Here is a 16,089-nt window from a genome sequence, read left to right on the forward strand (position 1 = left end):
AACTCCAGAGGTTGGTGGAATCAGTTTCCTTGACTTTTCCAGCTTCAATAGTGGCACAGCTTGTGTTCTGGCTCATGGTCCTTTCTTCTATCTTCAAAGCTCAAAGAGTGCTGTCTTTAAATCATCTCTTTCTTTGTTAAAGTTGTCACATTGCTTCCTCTCACAGTAGAATCTCCTTCTGCCTGTCTCTTGTAAGGATGAACATGATTACATTTATTGCCTACCTGGATAACAAGACAATCTCCCCATCTCAAGATTCTTAATTGCACCTGCAAACTTCCTGTTGTCATATAAGGTAACATTCACAGGTTCAAGGGATTAGGACATGGATATTTTGGGCGCCATTATTCAGCCTATTATAGTCACAACTCAACATTCCAAAAACTAAGATCATGGCATCCGGTCCCATCACTTCATGGCAAATAGATGCAGAAACAATGGGAACAGTGACAGATTTTATTTCCTTGGGCTACAAAATCACTGTGGATGGAGACTGCAGTAATGAAATTAAAAAAGGCTTGCTCCTTGGAAGAAAAGCTATGACCAACCTAGACAGCATGTTAAGAAGCAGAGACATTACTTTGCTGACAAAGTTCTGTCTAGTCAAAGCTATGATTTTTCCAGTTCAGTTCAATCACTCAGTCATGTCCAACTCTTTGTGACTTCCAAACCACAGCACGCCAGGCTGCCCTGTCCATCACCAACACCCGGAGCTTATCCAAACTCATGTCCACTGAGTCGGTGATGCCATCCAACTATCTCATCCTCTGTCGTCCCCTTCTCCTCCTGCCCTCAATCTTTCCCAGCATCAGGGGCTTTTCAAATGAGTCCATTCTTTGTATCAGGTGGCTAGAGTATTAGAGTTTCAGCTTCAACATCAGTCCTTTCAATGAACACCCAGGACTGATCTCCTTTAGGATGGACTGGTTGGATCTCCTTGCAGTCCAAGGGACTCTCAAGAGTCTTCTCCAACACCACAGTTCAAAAGCATTACTACCGGCGCTCAGCTTTCTTTATAGTCCAACTCTCACATGCATACATGACCACTGGAGAAATCATAGCCTTGGCTAGACAGACCTTTGTGGGCAAAGTAATGTCTGTGCTTTTGAATATGCTGTCTAGGTTGGTCATAACTTTCCTTCCAAGGAGTAAGCGTCTTTTAATTTCATGGCTGCAATCACCATCTGCAGTGATTTTGGAGCCCAGAAAAATAAAGTCTGACACTGTTTCCACTGTTTCCCCATCTATTTGCCAGGAAGTGGTGACAGCAGATGCCATGATCTTTGTTTTCTGAATGTTGAGCTTTAAGCCAACTTTTTCGCTCTCCTCTTTCACCTTCATCCAAAGGCTCTTTAGTTCTTCTACACTTTCTGCCATAACGGTGGTATCATCTGCATATCTGAGGTTATTGATATTTCTCCTGGCAATCTTGATTCCAGCTTGTGCTTCCTCCAGTCCAGCGTTTCTCATGATGTACTCTGCATAGAAGTTAAATAAGCAGGGTGACTATATACAGCCTTGACATACTCCTTTTCCTATTTGGAACCAGTCTGTTGTTCCATGTCCAGTTCTAACTGTTGCTTCCTGACCTGCATACAGGTTTCTCAAGAGGCAGGTCAGGTGGTCTGGTATCCCTATCTCTTGAAGAATTTTCCACAGTTTATTGTGATCCACACAGTCAAAGGCTTTGGCATAGTCAATAAAGCAGAAGTAGATGTTTTTCTGGAACTCTCTTGCTTTTTCCATGATCCAGCAGATGTTGGCAATTTGATGTCTCGTTCCTCTGCCTTTTCTAAAACCAGCTTCAACATCTGAAAGTTCACAGTTCATGTATTACTGAAGCCTGGCTTGGAGAATTTTGAGCATTACTTTACTAGCATGTGAGATGAGTGCAATTGTGCAGTAGTGTGAACATTCTTTGGCATTGCCTTTCTTTGGGATTTGAATGAAAACTGACCTTTTCCTCTCCTGTGGCCACTGCTGAGTTTCCCAAATTTGCTGGCATATTGAGTGCAGCACTTTCACAGCATCATCTTTCAGGATTTGAAATAGCTCCACTGGAATTCCATCACCTCCACTATCTTTGTTTGTAGTGATGCTTCCTAAGGCCCACTTGACTTCACATTCCAAGATGCCTGGCTCTAGGTGAGTGATCACACCATCGTGATTATCTGGGTTGTGAAGATCTTTTTTGTATAGCTCTTCTGTGTATTCTTGTCACCTCTTCTTAATATCTTCTGCTTCTGTTAGGTCCATACCATTTCTGTCCTTTATTGAGCCCATCTTTGCATAAAATGTTCCCTTGGTATCTCTAATTTTCTTGAAGAGATCTCTAGTCTTTCCCATTCTGTTGTTTTCCTCTATTTCTTTGCATTGATCGCTGAGGAAGGCTTTCTTATCTCTCCTTGCTATTCTTTGGAACTCTGCATGTAAATGAGTATATCTTTCCTTTTCTCCTTTGCTTTTCACTTCTTTTCTTTTCACAGCTATTTGTAAGGCCTCCTCAGACAACCATTTTCCTTTTTTTGCATTTCTTTTTGTTGTGGATGGTCTTGATCCCTGTCTCCTATACAGTGTCACAAACCTCTGTCCATAGTTCATCAGGCATTCTGTCTCTCAGATCTAGTCCCTTAAATCTATTTGTCATTTCCACTGTATAATCATAAGGGATTTGATTTAGGTCATACCTGAATGGTCTAGTGGTTTTCTCCACTTTCTTCAATTTAAGTCTGCATTTGGCAATAAGGAGTTCATAATCTGAGCCACAGTCAGCTCCTGGTCTTGCTTTTGCTGACTGTAAAGAGCTTATTCATCTTTGGCTGCAAAGAATATAATCAATCTGATTTTGGTGTTGACCATCTGGTGATGTCCATGTGTAAAGCCTTCTCTTGTGTTCCTAGTGAATATAGTGAAGTCACTCAGTCGTGTCTGACTCTTTGTGACCTCGTGGACTGTAGCCTACCAGGCTCCTCTGTCCATGGGATTTTCCAGGCAATAGTCCTGGAGTGGATTGCCATTTCCTTCCTGGAAGAGGGTATTTGCTATGACCAGTGCGTTCTCTTGGCAAAACTCTATTAGCCTTTGCCCTGCTTCATTCTGTATTCCAAGGCCAAATTTGCCTGTTACTCCAGGTATTTCTTGACTTCCTACTTTTGCATTCTAGTCCCCTATAATGAAAAGGATATCTTTTTTGGGTGTTAGTTCTAAAAGGTCTTGTAGGTCTTCAGAGAACCGTTCAACTTCAGCTTCTTCAGTGTTACTGGTTGGGGCATAGACTTGGATTACTGTGATATTGAATGGCTTGCCATGGAAACGAACAGAGATCATTCTGTCGTTTCAGAGACTGAGTCTAAGTACTGCATTTTGGACTCTTTTGTTGACCATGATGGCTACTCCATTTCTTCTAAGGGATTCCTGCCCATAGTAGTAGATATAATGGTCATCCTAGTTAAATTCGCCCATTCCAGTCCATTTTAGTTTGCTGATTCCTGGAATGTTGACATTCATACTTGCCATCTCCTGTTTGAACACTTCCAATTTGCCTTGATTCATGGACCTAACATTCCAGGTTCCTACGCTATATTGCTCTTTACAGCATTAGACCTTGCTTCTACCATCAGTCACATCCACAACTGGGTGGTGTTTTTGCTTTGGCTCCATCCGTTCATTCTTTCTGGAGTTATTTCTCCACTGATCTCCAGTAGCCTATTGGGCACCTAATGACCTGGGGAGTTCATCTTTCAGTGTCCTATCCTTTTGCCTTTCATACTGCTCATGGAGTTCTCAAGGCAAGAATACTGAAGTGGTTTGCCATTCCCTTCTCCAGTGGACCGCATTCTGTTGGACCTCTCCACCATGACCCCACTGTCTTGGATGGCCCCCTTGGCATGGCTTAATTTCATTGAGTTAGACAAGGCTGTGGTCTGTGTGATCAGATTGGCTAGCTGCTTGTGATTGTGGTTTCAGTCTGACTGCTTTCTGATGCCCTCTCTTAGTGTCTACCATCTTACTTGGATTTCTCTTACCTTGGATGTGGGGTGCCTCCTCTCAGCCATCGCTCCTGACCTTGGGTGTTGGGTACCTCCTCTTGGCTGCTCTGCTGCGGCTATGTATAGATGTTAGATTTGGACTATAAAGAAAGCTGAGTGCTGAAGAATTGATGCTTTTGAGCTGTGGTGTTGGAGAAGACTCTTGAGAGTCCCTTGGACTGCAAGGAGATCCAACTAGTCCATCCTAAAGGAAATCAGTCCTGAATATTCATTGGAAGGACTGATGCTGAGGCTGAAACTCCAATACTTTGGCCACCTAATATAAAGAACTAACTCTTTGGAAAAAACTCTGCTGCTGGGAAATATTGAAGGCAGGAGGAAAAGGGGACGACAGAGGATGAGATGGTTAGATGGCATCACTGACTTGATGGACATGAGTTTGAGCAAACTCCAGGAGTTGGTGATGGACAGGGAGGCCTGGTGTGCTGCAGTCCATGAGGTTGCAAAGAGTCGGACATGACTGAGTGACTGAACTGAACTGATAGTCACAAATCCCGCTTTATTCTTCCTTTCTTTGAGTGCTTTCCACGTGTCTAATGTTGTGATGGTCCCTAAAGATATGTAGATCAATGAGAGTTCACCTCTCCCCTCAAGAAACTCAGTTTAGGCAGGGAGATGTATATGCATATAATAATGACTGTAATGTATAAACACCCCAAGGGAGGTTAACAAATAGGGTTTTCACATTATTCAGGAGAGGTGGTTAAGTCTTACTGAGAAACTGAGAAAGCTTAAAGATTTGTCTTATGATAATATTTTCAGTGGAACATTAGCACTGCTATCAAGAGAAGGTCATGAAGATGGTAAGGAATCTAGAAACTGCCATATAAGAAACCAATAAATAGCCACTAAATAGAGGAGAAAACTTCCTAGAGGGTATTTATGGTAAAAGAATGGTTCTTAGTTGCATAGGTGAGAAGAACTAAGGTTACGAGGTAGAGATAGTAAGGAAGCCGATTGGCCTCACAACATTTCTTCACAAGGTAGTGCGTGCCCACCACTGAGTGTGGAATAGGCAGGACAGGATGGTTGTCTACTAGGGCTGGGGCAGAGAGCATTTCTGTGTTTTAAGGGAGTCTGGGATGCATATTTTCCAAAGAGGGACTTCCCTGGTGGCTCAGATGGTAAAGAATCTGCCTGCAAGGTAGGAGACGTGGGTTCGACCCTAGAATTATACAAATCAGAAAGATTTCAAAATAACCTGGAGAAGTGATAAGAATGCTAAATCAGTCATCATATACTGTGCAACGCTATGATAAGAAAAATACCACTGAATAGGTTTATTTCTCACTTGTGCTGCATATGCGTTGTAGTTTCTAAGGGGCTCTGGCTCATACTGTCTCCACTGAGGAATCCAAGCTTGGCTGAGGCTCCATATGGAATTTTGCCAGTTGCTGAAGCAAGGAACGGGGTTCTATTCTACAGTGTCTCACACTGGCAAGCAATTAAATACTCTCTCCCCCAAATCGTGTCCCTATATTTCATATGCCCCCCAGTTCTTGTCCCTAACTATCACATGGTCATTTCTTCCATTTATCTTGAAGGAGGAGGACAAGAAATATAGTTTGCTTTATGGAATAAAACTAATGTCTGCTGCAGCCCCCTTCCCAGACACTAAATATTTGGTTCATTCTTCTTCCTCCAGCATAGGATGCCTCCATCCCCTCCCTAAGGGGATAACCCCCAAACCAAGGATCTCTAGGTAAAGACTAGAGTCTTTACATGTAGTGCATGTGTGGCTCTTGATTGTGAGATTTATGAGCTCAAAAGACAAACTGTCTCCCACCACTCTCTGCAACTCAGCCTGTATCAGTGGTGGCACAGGAGTAAGATAACCACAACAAGCATTTCCATGCTGAAAGCATAAAAATGGAACAGTAGATACTGATCTGTAGCAATCCTGAAATCCACATAAGCAGATATTTTTAAGAGCCCTTTACTCAATGGTGGTCCCTAAAGACACGTAAGTGAATGAGTTTTCATTTACCCTCAAGAGGCTCAGTTTAGATGAGGACATCCATGCGTATAGATGAGTATAATGCAGGAGAGGTTCAAAAATTGTGTTTTCACAGCATCCCAGAAGGATGCTTAACTCTTAATGAGAAACCTGGGAAAGCCTTAGAGACCTGTTGTAAGTGGAATATTTTTAGATTAGGCCCCCACTGAACTCTCTATGAGCGTAGTCCAGTCACTGTAGTTCTATGTCTCACCCTCAGGAAAGGTTCTTCCCTTGACATTAGTCTCATTGGCCACAAATTAAATGAAGATTGGGAACATGTATGAACAGCCTTCTTGGAGTATTTTGAAGGTAAGGCTTTGTGGATTCAAGCGCTGCTTCAATACAGTATTTTAACAGATATGAGGAGTGTAAGGACTATGGGGTGGGATAACTTTACAACTGACTTCACTGGAGAAGATTCACAAAGAATAAAGAAAGACAAATTTTTTGGATCAGGGTATAGTTCGAAAACTAGAGAGCTTTTATGACTGCCTTAAAGAAGACCCTTTTATGTCATATGGTCATAGTTGATGGATCAAAAAAATTCAGACCCCAAATTTGATGCTGTGGGTTGCAGAATTTGAGCAAATTTGGATTCATGGCTCACCAGATCTTTCTGTGAAAGTTGAGACATTGACTGGAAAGAATGGGATGCTAAGAACTGATGTAAAGACATCTAGGTTCAGTGTCTGGATTTTTGTAATGATTTCCCTTGCTTGAAGTCTCTGTAATGACCTCAACTAAGGTAATTTCAAAGGGATTACCAAGGGATGCTTATTCACCCCAAGACTCATCCTAACACCTTTTATTACCTCCAGACCTATATTCAGAGTAAGATCCTCAAAGACGACAGGTAAAAATGACACTGGAGGAGAATTACAAGGTTTTTTCAATTTATATCAGCCTATAGAAGAGTTTCAGCCCTGCTTAAACCTTGATTATAGCCCTGTAAAACCCATTTTCAGACTTCTGACCTCTAGAGATAGAATAATAGAATGTGTTATTTTAAACCACGAAGTCTGTGGTCATTTGTCACAGCAGCGATAGGAAACTGATACAATGACCTAGTAAAGTTGTACTTACTATGTATAATAAAAAATTCTAGGTCTGGTGAATAGGGAAATAGCTTGAGTAGTCATAATATGTCACTTAAGTCCAAGGTCTATGCCAGATTTCAGGAAGGAGCCCTTTGAATGAAGTGTAGGACATGTCCTCTGAAGGAAGGATTCTGTTGCCACCCACAGGGATGTATGTAGATCTTTCTCCTAGTCTTTTTGAAAAGGTTTGTGAACTGGGAAGTGGAAAATACCTAAACCTTCCTGGGGCTATTGTACAACAGCACTGCTCTGACATTAATTGCTGGTGACTCATGTTGCTTCCCTGTCTTACTGTCAAAGTAGGGGCTTATCGATGTTAGGTGATGCAGTTTCATCTGAGTTCATCTCACAGGGGCTTTATTGATTCTCTATTGCTGCACAGCAAATTCCCAAAAGTTTAGTAGCTTGAAACAACATCCATTTATATTGTCTGGGTTGACTTGGGATCTCCGCTTAGGGTCTTCCAAGGCCAAAGTCAAGGTGCCTGGGGAGTTGGACTCTTATCTAGACTCTCTAGGGATGAATCTTCCAACTTCACTCAGGTTGTTGGCAGAGTGCATTTCCTTGTGGTTGTAGGATGAGGTCCTGGTTTCCTTGCTGAATGTTGACTGAGGAGAGTCTCCTCTGTTCCTAGAATTTGCCCGCATTCCTTTGCATATGACCACCCCCGATATTCAAAGCTAGGAATGGTACATCAGGTTCTTCTCAAAGACTAAATCTATCTTTCCCTTTTCCCCCTCATATCAGCAAGTGAAATTTGAAAATGCCACTTGAACTCTTCAAGTAACTGGAAAAACAGCCGAAGGAGGGGCTTACTGTCTTGTATGGAGTTACCAATCCTGGTTTTTAGGGATGTCTCCTCATCGATGTTGTTGTTGTTGTTCAGTTGCTCAGTCATGTCTGACTCTTTGCAAGACCAGTTTTACCACTGGTCATTGCAACCCAGTGTCTTGATGACCAGTGATAAAACTTACTGGCATACTATAGCAACCCAATACAGGCAAGTGATTCAGACTCTTTGGGAATGAAATCTTGAATTACCTATTAGATCAAGAAACATTTCTAGATGAGGAGTTGACTGAAGGCAATGGAACACGATAAGGGTAACTAAAGAAGGAAGTTATAAACACCTATGGTGGACTGGTGTTAGACACAAGGCTGTAGAATCTGTGGATATTTTTCTGAAGAACCTCTGAGGTAGCTTCTGTATTAGTTTCCCACCCCTAGCCCCAGTAAACCATTTCTGTGCTTATGGATATTAGGGAGATAAAGCCAGCATTGAGTCCAGAACTAAATGCACAGAACAATAAAGTCATGTATCTTTCATGCACTTTGCAATTCTCAAGTGCCATGCCATTGCTAAGTGAGCAGGAGGCTAAGTGCTTACTTAGGACATTGGGGGCCATGACTTCAAGAGAATCTGTTAGGCATAATTTTGAATTCTCTTCAATCTGGGATGGTGCTCGAAAGCATCCAAGACCACAAAGAGCATTTTTGGGTCTCAGCCTGCTGTTGTTTGGAATCTGGGGCCATTCCTGGCATCTTAGAAGAGCTGGAGTGCATATCTGAAGGGTTGCCTAGACTGTTCAAAGAGCCCAAGAAAGCTGTTCCATTTCATCTCATTGTGGTGCAGAAGAATTTCCCAAGATTGTGTGTGTGTGAATGGAGTCTTAACTCCAACCTTTATCCCTTTGGGACAGCATTTTGAAGCCCTCTTTAAAAGCACAACATTCAGAGTGGAGGAAAAGAAAAGTTTAGAAAAAGGGTGAGGAAAGTCCTCATTCTTTCAGAATGGGAGACGCTGCATATTAATAGTAATGAGAAAGTGAAAGTGAAGTTGCTCAGTCGTGTCTGACTCTTTGTGACCCCATGGACTGTAGCCCACCAGGCTCCTCCATCCATGGGATTCTCCAAGCAAGAGTACTGGAGTGGGTTGCCATTTCCTTCTCCAGGGGATCTTCTGGACCCAGGGATCGAACCCAGATCTCCAGCATTTTAGGCAGAAGCTTTGCTGTCTGAGCACCAGGGAAATCCAATAGTAATGAGATGACCTGATCAAGATGTAAGACAAAGTGTGAAAGGGAAAGCTTTGAGCTGGAAGAGAGCTGTCTCCAGCTCTTCTAGAAGTGTGCCTTACAAACTGCTCCTGGGTTTTCAACTGGGCAAGGGAAATGCTACCTCTACCCATAGCCATCATCAGGGCAGAGTTTCTTCAGGGTTTTCTTGGACCAACTCCATCAGTGTCACTTGGAGTAGCACTAAAAATGCTGATTCCTCATTTCTTATCCAGACTCCTCTGATGTCTGTATCTAGAGAAGCTTACCTTGGTGATTCTTAGAGATTGAAGTTGAGACCCTCTTCTGCAGGAGCTTCCTCTTCTTACCCAGTGGATAAATCTACTGAATGCTAGTTGTGTACCAGGCATTATTCTAAGAACTTTATCTCTATTATTTCATTTAATCTTGACACTATTCCCAGAAGTAAGAGCTATTATTATCTCCAGCATTTTTACAGGGTCAGAGAGTTGCAGAGTAGAGGTAAGTAGAGTTAAGATTTGAACTCAGCTAGCCTAACTACTGTAGAAGGTGATGGCACCCCTCTCCAGTACTCTTGCCTGGAAAATTCCATGGACGGAGGAGCCTGGTAGGCTGCAGTCCATGGGGTCACAAAGAGTCGGACACGACTTCACGACTTCACTTTCACTTTTCACATTCATGCATTGGAGAAGGAAATGGCAACCCACTCCAGTGTTCTTGCCTGGAGAATCCCAGGGACAGGGGAGCCTGTTGAGCTGCCATCTATGGGGTAGCACAGAGTCGGACATGACTGAAGCGACTTAGCAGCAGCAGCAGCAGCAGCCTAACTACAGATATATGTTCTTAGTCACTATGTTATGCCCTATGAATTTGTCCTTTTTCTTCCTTCAGCCAAGCCAAAAGACTTTTTCCTAAGAGATGAAGGGAAATTGCATTTTCAGAGAAGAATTTATTTATCCCTACATTACAAGATGTCTAGGCATGGTTGGATTGGTTGGCATAGTTTACCCTGCACAAAGCCCTTATCCTTGTCCTGTCTCTAACTCGTGAGGAGTCACATTGCCCCAACTCTGCTCCAGTCTGCATTCCAATGCTACCTTCTGTTCCCTGGCAGGAACTCAGCTCCTGGTTGGCAGGTCTCTGTACTTCCCCATACCTCCATTTTGGCCCAGTGTGGATGTTCTGGTTCCCCCCCTGGGGAAGGACAGATGTATTCTCATACAACCTTAAAGACCAGCCAGCTCAAATCCTCCTGTCTCAGAAGCTACCAGGAACCTACCAAGAAGCTTCTCCTGCAGGGTCTCAGGCTTACTTTTCAGCCCCTGGGTCAGCTTTCTTGACTTTTTTCTTTCCTGTGTTGTGCAGTGCTAAGTTGCTTCGGTGTGTCTGACTCTTTGACCTCATGGACTGTAGCCCACCAGTCTCCTCTGTCCATGGGATTCTCCAGGCAAGAATACTGGAGTGGGTTGCCCTGCCCTCCTGCAGGGGATCTGCCCAATCCCAGGGTTTGAACCTGCATCTCTTATGTCTCCTGCATCACCAAGCAGATTCTTTACCCTCAGCGCCACTTTGGAAGCCCTTTCTTTCCTATAGCAGGCGGCAGTCCTGAGCTACTCTTCTTACAGCTTCTCTAACTGGAGGGGCTCTGCTCTGTTTATGACAAATGGAACCTGGGGCCAGTTTTCTCATTGTTCTGAAGGGAGACACGCAACCCTTTTCATCTGAAGGGCTTTGATGCCGTTCATTATGCAAACATGGCAAATCATGCAATTTAAGGAAATTTACTTCTGTTGTTGTGCCTGGTGCGCAGCTTTGAATTCTCTTTCTGAAGTGGCTACTGGAAGGGACTTTCTGCTCCTGTGTTTCCCTGGAGGAAGATGTTTCATCAGCCCCTCCCCTCCTTTGGTCAACACCAGCAAGTAAACCCTCCAGTGTGATGCTCCATGTCCTGAAAGGGTCTCTTGTGTTTCAACTGCTTAAATCCGGATGACTGGGCCTGTGTCCTGCTCAGGAAGGATTATTTGTGATGTTTCCTCTCAAAAGTCTTTCCTGCTTGTTTCTTCCTGGGATGAACTCCTCAACTTTTAGGTCAAAGACCAACTCTATACTTACTTTATAACCACTGTTACTCTAAGTTTAAGTGCTTCACTTTAAAATTATACCACTATAATAAATTAAGATGGTGTAACAATAAATAAATAAAAGGGAAATTTAACTAAACAAATTAATTTAATTGAAAAGAAATACAATTAAATTCTGTAAAATTAAAATCCTGACTCTTCCCCTGAAAAGAAGAGAAGTAGGGGAAAGGTTTAATGAAGCCATATCAGGGCTCATGGTCAAGTCATTGTGTCCTCTTTCTCCACAAGAGCAGGACAATAGATATCTCTCAAGGCAGGAAAAGGAGGAAACCTGCTACTGTTCTTCTGTGGAGGTTAGTCAGTGATGTGAGGCAGAGAAATCCTGGGGAAGATGGAGAGGGCTATGGCAGGCACCATGGTATTTGGAATCAAAATGGGCCTGGTTTGAGTCCAGCTGTCCCACTTACCAGCTGAGCAAGTTAATGAGCTGCTGTGTCTCAGGGCTCTTTTCTGGCAAAGGATAATAATCGTACCTTCTTTGTAGGGTTGTAGGAAGACAAAGACAGTGCTTGGATTATAGGAAGTGCAATATATGTTTTAGCTATCTAAAGGCCACGTGACCACACACGCATGTGTGCACACACACGTGTACACGTGCACACACACACACACACACACAGAGTGAGAGAGAGTACATTTGATGTTTACCAAGAAGTTTGGGAAACAGCTCTCTTTCAGTGCTGCACTAGTCAGGAGACAGATAAATTATCCGTGGATCTTGTTAAAGTGAAGATTCCGAAGGACTGAGGTGGGCCTGAGAGTCTGCATTTCTAATAAGCTCCCAGGTGAGGCTGCTACACCTCACCAGGGTCTGAGGACCACATTTTGAATAGCAAGATTGAGACAAGACACCAAAGCCCAGGGAAAATGCAGGGAAGTTCTGGAATAGTTGCAAGAGGAGACGAGGAGTGGGAGAGTTGGAAAGAGCTATATCTGCTGCTTTCCTCTGTCTTACCTGCAGGCAGCTTAACTTAATGCAGAATCCCCAGAGACACACAGACAGTTATGAAGTTTTGGGTTCCATCCTAGAGTTACTGAATCAGAATCTGCAGTGGAGGGTTTTGGTTGTCTGGATTTTTTTTTTAACAAGCACCCTAAGTGCTTGTCTGTATCATAAGGCAAGCTTAAGAAACACTGACAAGAGTGTCAAGAACAAAGTCAACTTGAAACTAAAATCTAAAAGCTAGATGAAGACTTTGATTTGCAATGGAAAACTGAAAGTTACATGTGATATCAGCGAGGTTTTCCCAGTTATCTGTTTCTGTTTCATTGATTGCTTGAAGAAATTTTCCATTTTACTGAGTATTTAGTTAAGGTTTTACAAGCGAATTTTACGATATTATGTTTTATGGCTTCAAGTCCAGAAGACAATAGGAAAACTTTGGAGATGAGAGAAAGTGGCAACAAAGAACTGGAAAGAGATACCTGGAAAATTTTGAGTTCCTGAAAAGTGAGAGTTCCAGAAAGAAGAGTGCCATTAACAAAGGAAACATTAAATGCCTGCCACATGCATTGTGAAATTACTGAAACCTGGGTTAGCTCTGGGATTTAGTTGTAGTCTTTGAAAGTCAATGTTAAACTTTCAACACCAGAAAAGTGGCTCCAGGCATGCTTTGCAGTTAAAAATCTTGATTAATGGGGTTACCGATTTTATTGGGCCCATTTAGGGCCCACAGAGATGTTTTCAGTGTGATCCTGAGAACAACAGTAAGGTGAAGTATGTTTTCTACTTCAGAGATTGAAGAAGAGAGCTTGGAGCTCTTCTCCAAGCTCAGAATGGAGAGTTGGTTGCACGGGGAAACTCATCTTTGGATCTTTTGAGGATATTTGGTTTAAGCTCATTAAAGCTCAGCTGGTAGTAGATTCAACCTTAAGGTTTCCAAACATAGTTGTCATCTTCTGCTTTTCCCTAATTTTTTTTTTAACTGGGTAAAATACATAGCAAAATTTACAGTCTTAACCATTTTAAAGCAGGCAGTTCAACAGTATTAAATGCATTCATATTGTTGTGTAACCATTACTACCATCTGTCTCCAGACCTCTTTTCATCTTGCAAAACTGAAACTTTGGACCCATTAAACAATACCTTCTCTCCTCCTCCCAGCCCTTGGCATCCACCTCTGATCTTCTGTCTCTGTGATTTTGACTACACTTAAGTAACTCATTGGAGAAGACAATGGCACCCCACTCCAGTACTCTTGCCTGGAAAATCCAATGGATGGAGGAGCCTGGTGGGCTGCAGTCCATGGGGCTGCTAAGAGTCGGACACGACTTAGTGACTTCACTTTCACTTTTCACTTTCATGTATTGGAGAAGGAAATGGCAACCCACTCCAATGTTCTTGCCTGGAGAATCTCAGGGACAGGGGAGCCTGGTGGGCTGCTGTCTATGGGGTTGCACAGAGTCAGACATGACGGAAGCAACTTAGCAGCAGCAGCAGCAGCAGCAGCAAGTAACTCATATAAGTGGAATCATACAGTATTTGTCTTTGTACGCCATCTTCTGCTTTTAAAGCAGGGAAAATTCATCTTGTACTTTCTCTCTATCGAGGTTTGCCCTTTTTCTCTTCCTCTCTTATCTCTATCTATATCAGTATATAATATATCATGCCCTCCTGAACTCTTTCCCTTGTCACTTTTTTTCTCTATACCCATATGCAAAACTTTTCAGATTGTTGGTGCAAAAGACAGATTAATCACATTTTTGCTTTCACAAACCTTAGTGTATATTTTTAGGGATTGCAAACCTTAGTGTATATTTTTTTTTGGTGGGGTGTTAATATTTTAAGAGAAGCATATTCTTGGCAAAGAGGTAAATCTCAGACATCAGTGAATAAATGAAAGATATTTATGTTTAGTGGATAGGGAGGGGTAGAGATAAACATTCCAATGCCCATGTCACAGCCTAGACCAACTAAGTCAGAAATTTAGGGGGTAGGCTTTAGGCATCAGTGTTTTTTATAACTGACTCTAAAGTGTGACTAGGGTTGAGAGTCGCTGTCTGAAGTAGGCAATAAGACAGTAACTCTAAGTTATACCTGCTCATTAGAATCAACTGGGGGAGCTTTAAAAAATACCAGTACCATTTGCAGATGACATGATCCTCTACATAGAAAACTCTAAAGACTCCACCAGAAAATTACTAGAGCTAATCAATGAATATAGTAAAGTTGCAGGATATAAAATTAACACACAAAAATCCCTTGCATTCCTATACACTAACAATGAGAAAACAGAAAGAGAAATTAAGGAAACAATTTCATTCATCATTGCAATGAAAAGAATAAAATACTTAGGAATAAATCTACCTAAGGAAACAAAAGACCTATATATAGAAAACTATGAAATATTGATGAAAGAAAACAAAGATGACACAAATAGATGGAGAAATACACCATGTTCATGGATCGGAAGAATCAATATAGTGAAAATGAGTATACTACCCAAAGCAATCTATAGATTCAATGCAATCCCTATCAAGCTACCAACAGTATTTTTCAGAGAACTAAAACAAATAATTTCACAATTTGTATGGAAATACAAAAAACCTCGAATAGCCAAAGCAATCTTGAGAAAGAAGAATGGAACTAGAAGAAGCAACCTGGCTGACTTAGACTATACTACAAAGCCACAGTCATCGAGACAATATGGTACTGGCACAAAGACAGAAATATAGATCAATGGATCAAAATAGAAAGCCCAGAGATAAATCCACACACCTATGGACACCTTATCTTTGACCAAGTAGGCAAGAATATACAATGGAGAAAAGCCGATCTCTTTAACAAGTGGTGCTGGGAAAACTGGTCAACCACTTTTGTAAAAGAATGAAACTAGAACGGTTTATAACACCATACACAAAAATAAACTCAAAATGGTTTAAAGATCTAAATGTAAGACCAGAAGGTATACAACTCCGAGAGGAAAACATAGGCAACTCTCTGACATAAATCACAGCAGGATTCTCTATGACCCACCTCCCAGAGTAATGGAAATAAAAGCAAAAATAAACAAGTGAGACCTAATTAAACTTAAAAGCTTCTGCACAACAAAGGAAACTATAAGCAAGGTGAAAAGACAGCCTTCACAATGGGAGAAAATAATAGCAAACGAAGCAACTGACAAAGAATTAATCTCAAAAATATACAAGCAGCTCCTGCAGCTCAATTCCAGAAACATAAATGACCCAATCAAAAAATGGGCCAAAGAACTAAATAGACATTTCTCCAAAGAAGATATCAGATGGTTAACAAACACATGAAAAGATGCTCAACATCACTCATTATCAGAGAAATGCAAATCAAAACCACAGTGAGGTACCATCTCACACTGGTCAGAATGGCTGCTATCCAAAAGTCTACAAGCAATAAATGCTGGAGAGGGTGTGGATAAAAGGGAACCCTCTTACACTGTTGGTGGGAATGCAAACTAGTACAGCCACTATAGAGAACAGTGTGGAGATTCCTTAAAACACTGGAACTAGAACTACCATACGACCCAGCAATCCCACTGCTAGGCATACACACCAAGGAAACCAGAATTGAAAGAGACACGTGTACCCCAATGTTCATTGCAGCACAGTTTACAATAGCCAGGACATGGAAGCAACCTAGATGTCCGTCAGCAGATGAATGGATAAGAAAGCTGTGGTACATATACACAATACATATACACAGCTATTAAAAAGAATGCATTTGAATCAGTTCTAATGAGATGGATGAAAGTGAAAGTGAAAGTGAAGTCGCTCAGTCGTGTCTGACTCTTTGCG

This window comes from Capricornis sumatraensis, chromosome 1 (genome assembly GCF_032405125.1).
Source record: "Capricornis sumatraensis isolate serow.1 chromosome 1, serow.2, whole genome shotgun sequence".
Classification (NCBI taxonomy): domain Eukaryota; kingdom Metazoa; phylum Chordata; class Mammalia; order Artiodactyla; family Bovidae; genus Capricornis; species Capricornis sumatraensis.